The sequence below is a fragment of the Nicotiana sylvestris genome, chromosome 6 (assembly GCF_000393655.2).
Source record: "Nicotiana sylvestris chromosome 6, ASM39365v2, whole genome shotgun sequence".
Classification (NCBI taxonomy): domain Eukaryota; kingdom Viridiplantae; phylum Streptophyta; class Magnoliopsida; order Solanales; family Solanaceae; genus Nicotiana; species Nicotiana sylvestris.
Window position 1 is genome coordinate 178,573,242 of NC_091062.1, and position 6,742 is coordinate 178,579,983.

Consider the following 6,742-nt stretch of genomic DNA (forward strand, 5'->3'; position numbering starts at 1 on the left):
CCCGAGCCATCACTACTATCAGGGAAGAGAGGCCTATGATTCCCAAGCTCCACCACCCAGTCAAAACCCTCCTCCACTAAATGTTCCCGTCTTTGGGGCGCCTCCCCCAGCCCCATTGCACAGATCATCCAGTGAGCCGCTGTTTTAGGCTCATGACACACAATATTACCCCTCTGAACTCACATTCAAAGCACCCAAGCCACATGCCTATAATCCCCATTTTGATGTACCGGTAGAGATTGAAAAGCCGGTTAAGGCCCCGGAACAAGATGAGGTAATGAGGAAGTTCAAAAGCCTGGAGAAATCCTTCAGGAACCTGCACGGATTGGGCAACCAGGTCAGCGTGGCCTACAAGGATCTATGCCCTTTCCCGGACATCCAACTCTCGGCTGGGTTCAAGATGCCTAAGTTTGATTTATATGAAGGGCACGGTGATCCCATGGCACATTTGCGGGGCTTTTGTAGAAAAATGAGGGGAGCAGGGGGAAAAGATGAGCTACTGATAGATTACTTTGGCCAGAGTTTGAGTGGGTCGGCATTGGAGTGGTATACAAGACAAGATCCAAGCAGGTGGTACACCTGGGATGACTTGGCACAGGCTTTCGCAGGACACTTCCAATACAACCTCGAGATAGTCCCAGACCGTCTCACATTGCTAAAGCTTGAGAAGAAACCCGGAGAGAGCTTCAGGGAATTTGGGTTCCGATGGAGAGAACAGGCAGCCCGAGTTGATCCTCCAATGAGAGAGGGAGAAATGGTAGATTACTTTCTACAAACTCTAGAGCCGACTTACTTCGGTCACTTGGTGACGTCAGTTGGAAAATCTTTCAATGAAGTGGTGAAAATGGGAGGTATGATAGAAGAGGGACTTAAGTCCAATAAGATCCTGAGTTACTCAGCGATTAAGGCGACAACTTAGGCCATTCAGAGCGGCACGGGAGGTGCGCTCGGAAAGAAAAGGAGAGAGGAGGTCACGACAATAGAGGCAGGCAATTGGTCCAGATCTAAAGGTCCTTACCCTCATCACCAACCCAGACCCCATCATCTAAACTACCCACACAATCCATACAACCCTCCACAACACTACTACCCACCACAAGAGCAACATTTTTCCATCCATCATGCCCAAACTTACACCCAGCCTCTGACTCGTCCCCAATGGCGTGTACCGGCTCCCCAACACACATATCCACCTCCACAAAACACACACTCCCCTTCACAAAACACATATCCGCCACCGAGGACCTACAGGAATCCTTCAGGACTGAGCTTCCGGAGAAATCAGGCTTTCAGGAATGAAAGGATGCAGAAGCCAAGAACATTCACTCCGTTGGGAGAAGCCTATACTACTCTGTTTCACAAGTTGAAGCAGATAGGCCTACTAAGTCCTGTTGAAACCAAATTGCCAAATCCCCTCCCCGGAAATCTGAACCATTCAGTGAGTTGCGAATATTGTTCGGGTGCTCCCGGGCATGATACTGAGAAATGTTGGAAGTTGAAGACTGCCATACAAGATCTTATTGACACAAATAGGATCGAGGTTCAGGCACCAGGGGCACCCAACATCAATGAAAATCCGTTACCGGTGCACCATGAAGCTCACATGATCGAATTAGTGCACGAGGGAGGGAAACCAAAAATACCCTCACAAACGGTAATGATGATTCACGCCAGTACTAATGAAGAGTCAACCAGTGGAAAGGCAGTGGTACAGTCGGGAGAGGTATATGACAATCCCTTTGTGATAGCAGGGAAAGGGTCATCTATTAGTGCGAAGAGGCCAGAGTCAGTCAGAGCAGTGTTGCAGGGAGTAGCAAACAAACCAAGGTTGGTAGTAAAAGGGGTCCATGTGGGACCAGTTGTTATCAAGCCAGTCATACAGTTGCCGATGACAAGTGAGAAGGCTGTGCTGTGGAACAACAGTCAAGTGATGGTGACGCATAAGGGGAAGGAGGTTGTGGAAGACGTATGCGAAGCACAAGGGTTAACTTGATCGGGAAGGTGTTTTGCTCCCGCAGAGTTGAGAAGGGTCAATCCTGAAACAATAAAGAAACCTGTAACAGAGGAAGAAGCAGAGGAATTTTTGAAGAAGATGAAGGCACATGATTACTCAATTATAGAGCAATTGAGAAAGACCCCAGTCCAGATTTCGTTGCTATCCTTGTTAATCCATTCAAACGATCACTGTCAGGCTTTAATGAAGATTCTGAACGAGGCCTATGTCCCGGACAAGCTCTCAGTAAACCATTTGGAGAAAGTAGCGCACAAGATCTTTGAAGTAAACCGAGTGACATTCTCTGACGATGAGTTACCGGTAGAGGGTACTGAACACAACAGAGCACTCTATCTGACGGTAAAGTGCAAAGAATCGGTGGTCACTCGAGCATTAATTGATAACGGGTCAAGTGCCAATATCTGTCCTTTGGCCACTCTCAACAAGCTAAAGGTTGCTGATGACAGGATCCACCAGAATAGTGTCTGCGTCCGAGGTTTTGATGGGGGAGGCATTAACACAGTAGGTGATATCGTACTGGAACTAACCATTGGCCCAGTCGAGTTCACCATGGAATTTCAAGTAATAGATGTGGCAGTGTCGTACAATCTTTTGTTGGGGCGACCATGGATCCATGCAGCTAAGGCAGTGCCTTCTACGCTGCATCAAGTGGTCAAATTTGAATGGGATAGACAAGAGATTGTGGTACACGGGGATGACGGCACACACGCCGCTAGTGATACTATTGTGCCCTTCATAGAAACCAACAATGATAAGGGCCCATGGGTTTATTAGGTTTTTGATGCAGTCTCGGTGGACAAAATTCCTGAGGGCGAGGGCCTTCCACTTCCCAGAATCACAGCCGCAACCGTCATGATAGCGTCAGAAATGTTGAATAGCGGGTTTGTACCAGGGAAAGGTCTGGGGGTTGATCTGAAGGAAATGATCCAACCAGTTTCTTTGCCCAAGAACCTAGGAACTTTTGGGTTGAGATTCAAGCCCACCGCAGCGGATGTGAAGCGAGCCCGCAAATTGAAGAAAAGAGTTTGGGTCCTTCCTAAACCAGTCCCACGCCTGTCTAGGTCATTTGTCAAAGCAGGGTGCAGAAAGTTGCCAGTCCCGGAAGTTCTTGAACCTCTGATGGGGCCAAACGAAGATTTGAATGAAAGCTTTGGAAGAGTGTTTGCCGACGTCAACATGATAGAAGCTGGAGAGGGTTCTAGTAAGGCAGACATACAGTTTGTGGGTCCCAAGGTCAAGGTCAACAATTGGATGGCTACTCCTCTTCCTACTTGGAGGGAGTCTTGGTAGTTGACTCTGATTTTCCTTTTCTGTTTTCTGGATTATTCCAGGGTTGTAATCTAGATTTCTTTTTATTATGTCGAATATAGTGTGAAACCTTGTTATCCCGTAATTCAATAAAACGAAGAGTTTCTTCTTTATTTCTTATCTTTTTTTTATTATTTATTTTAATTTTGCTTCTTTCATATCTTTCTCTGAATAGTTCTTTTCATACTGATTCTAATGACATGGCATGCACAACGGATCTTCAACCTAGTCTAAAAGATCAATATGATTCTGAGCTAAACATACAAGAGGTCGATTATGATAATGAATCGGAATACAATTAGGATGAAGCATTCGAGGAGATAAACAGGGAGTTGAGCCAGTTTGAAGAAAAATACAAACCCAACTTAAATGACACAGAAACCATCAATTTAGGGGATGCCGGCGATATCAGAGAAACTAAAGTAAGCATCCACATTGCACCAAATATCAGGGAGGAATTGGTCACACTTATCGAGTTCAAAGATGTTTTTGCATGGTCGTATGATGACATGTCGGGGTTAAGCACAAATTTAGTGGTTCACAAATTGCCCACTAACCCGGCATGCCCTCCCGTCAAGAAAAAATTGAGGAAATTCAAAACGGATTTGAGTGTGAAGATTAAAGAAGAAGTAACCAAGCAGCTGCAAGCAAAGGTTATTCGTGTCACTCGATATCCTGATTGGTTGGCTAATGTGGTGCCGGTACCAAAGAAAGATGGAAGGATCAGGGTATGTGTCGATTACCGCAATCTGAATAGGGCAAGCCCTAAAGACAACTTTCCTTTACCCAACATCCATATCTTAATCAACAATTGTGCTGGACGTGAGATCAGATCTTTTGTGGATTGCTATGCTGGATATCATCAGATTCTGATGGATGAGGAAGATACGGAAAAGACAGCCTTCATTATGCTGTGGGGAACTTATTGCTACCGGGTAATGCCATTTGGTTTAAAGAATGCTGGGGCAACGTACATGAGGGCAATGACCACTGTGTTTCATGACATGATACACAAAGAAATTGAAGTGTACGTAGACGATGTAATCATAAAGTCCAAGCGTCGGGAAGACCACGTAGCAGACCTAAGGAAGTTCTTTCAAAGACTTCGAAGGTATGATATTAAGCTCAACCCATCCAAATGCGCATTTGGTGTTCCATCAGGGAAGCTTTTGGGATTCATTGTCAGTCGGCGAGGTATTGAATTGGATCCATCAAAAATCAAATCTATCCAAGAGTTGCCACCGCCGAAGAACAAGACAGAAGTAATGAGTCTGTTGGGAAGGTTGAATTACATCAACAAATTTATTGCTCAACTCACAGCAACCTGTGAACCCATTTTTCAGCTGTTGAAGAAGGATGCTGCAATAGGATGGACAGCGGAATGCCAGGTGGCATTCGACCAAATCAAAGAATATTTATCAAATCCACCTGCATTGGTTCCCCCTAAACCGGGAAGACCGTTAATTCTTTATCTGACGGTCTTGGAGAATTCTTTTGGTTGCGTGTTGGGGCAACACGACATTACAGGAAGAAAAGAGCAAGCCATCTATTATCTCAGCAAGAAGTTTACAGTATATGAGGTTAAGTACACTCAACTCGAGAAGACATGTTGCGCCCTAACCTGGGTGGCCCAGAAGTTGAAACATTATTTATCCTCATATACTACTTATCTCATTTCCCGTTTGGATCCGTTAAAGTATATTTTCCAAAAACCTATGCCCACAGGAAGGTTAGCAAAATGGCAAATATTACTCACGGAGTTCAATATCGTCTATGTGACGAGGACAGCCATGAAGGCCCAAGCGTTGGCAGATCACTTGGCTGAGAATCCTGTTGACGAGGAATACGAGCCGTTGAGGACGTATTTTCCCGACGAGGAAGTAATGCAGATAGATGAGTTGGAGTTACCTGAGGAACCCAGTTGGAAGCTCTTCTTTGATGGAGCCGCAAATGCGAAGGGAGTTGGAATAGGAGCAGTGCTTATTTCCGAAACAGGACATCATTACCCTGTTACAGCTCAACTGTGTTTCTATTGTACCAACAACATGGCTGAGTATGAGGCATGCATTTTGGGTTTGCGATTAGCGGCAGACATGGATATCCAGGACGTCTTGGTCTTGGGAGATTCGGACCTCTTGGTGCATCAAATTCAGGGTGAATGGGAAACACGGGATTTGAAGCTCATACCATATCGACAATGTTTGCACGATCTGAGCAAGCGATTTCGATTAGTAGAGTTCAGACATATCCCGAGAGTTCACAATGAGGTTGTCGATGCATTGGCCACTTTAGCATCAATGTTGCACCACCCAGACAAAATTCATGTTGACCCATTGCACATCCAGGTTCACGATCAACATGCCTATTGCAACACGATAAAAGAAGAAGTGGATGGCGAGCCATGGTTTTATGACGTCAAAGAGTATCTCAGGATGGGGATATACCCAGACCAGGCCACCGGAGACCAAAAAAGAGCCATTCGACGATTGTCTAGTGGTTTCTTCCTCAGTGGAGGAGTGTTATACAAGAGAACCCCAGATTTGGGATTGCTGAGATGTATAGACACCAGTCAAGCCACGACGGTTATGACAGAGGTACATGCTGGAGTTTGTGGTCCCCATATGAGTGGATATGTATTGGCGAAGAAGATTCTTCGAGCAAGGTATTATTGGCTCACCATGGAGCATGATTATATCAAATTCATGCGGAAATGCCATCAGTGTCAGATACACGGCGATCTGATTCATTCTCCACCAATGGAATTGCACACAATGTCAGCACCATGGCCATTTGTGGCATGGGGGATGGACGTCATTGGGCCTATTGAGCCGGCAGCTTCGAACGGTCACAGGTTCATTCTGGTGACCATCAATTATTTTACTAAGTGGGTTGAAGCCAAAACTTTCAAGTCAGTAACCAAGAAGGCAGTGGTGGATTTTGTCCATTCCCATATCATCTGTAGATTTAGGATCCCGAAAGTGATAATCACAGACAATGGTGCTAATCTTAGCAACAGTTTGATGAGAGAAGTATGCGAATAATTTAAGATTACACACCGTAATTCCACACCATATCGTCCCAAGACAAATGGAGCTGTTGAAGCAGCCAACAAGAACATCAAGAAGATACTGAGGAAGATGGTAGAAGGATCCAGACAATAGCATGAAAAATTACCATTTGCATTATTGGGTTATCGCACTACCGTCCGGACTTAAGTAGGTGCAACCCCTTATTTGTTGGTGTATGGAACTGAAGCAGTGATACCGACGGAAGTGGAAATTCCATCCCTTCGGATTGTCGCCAAGGCTGAGATTGATGATGATGAGTGGGTCAAAACCCGTTTGGAGCAGTTGAACTTGATTGATGAAAAGCGATTGGCAGCTGTATGTCATGGCCAGTTATATCAAAGGATAATGGCAA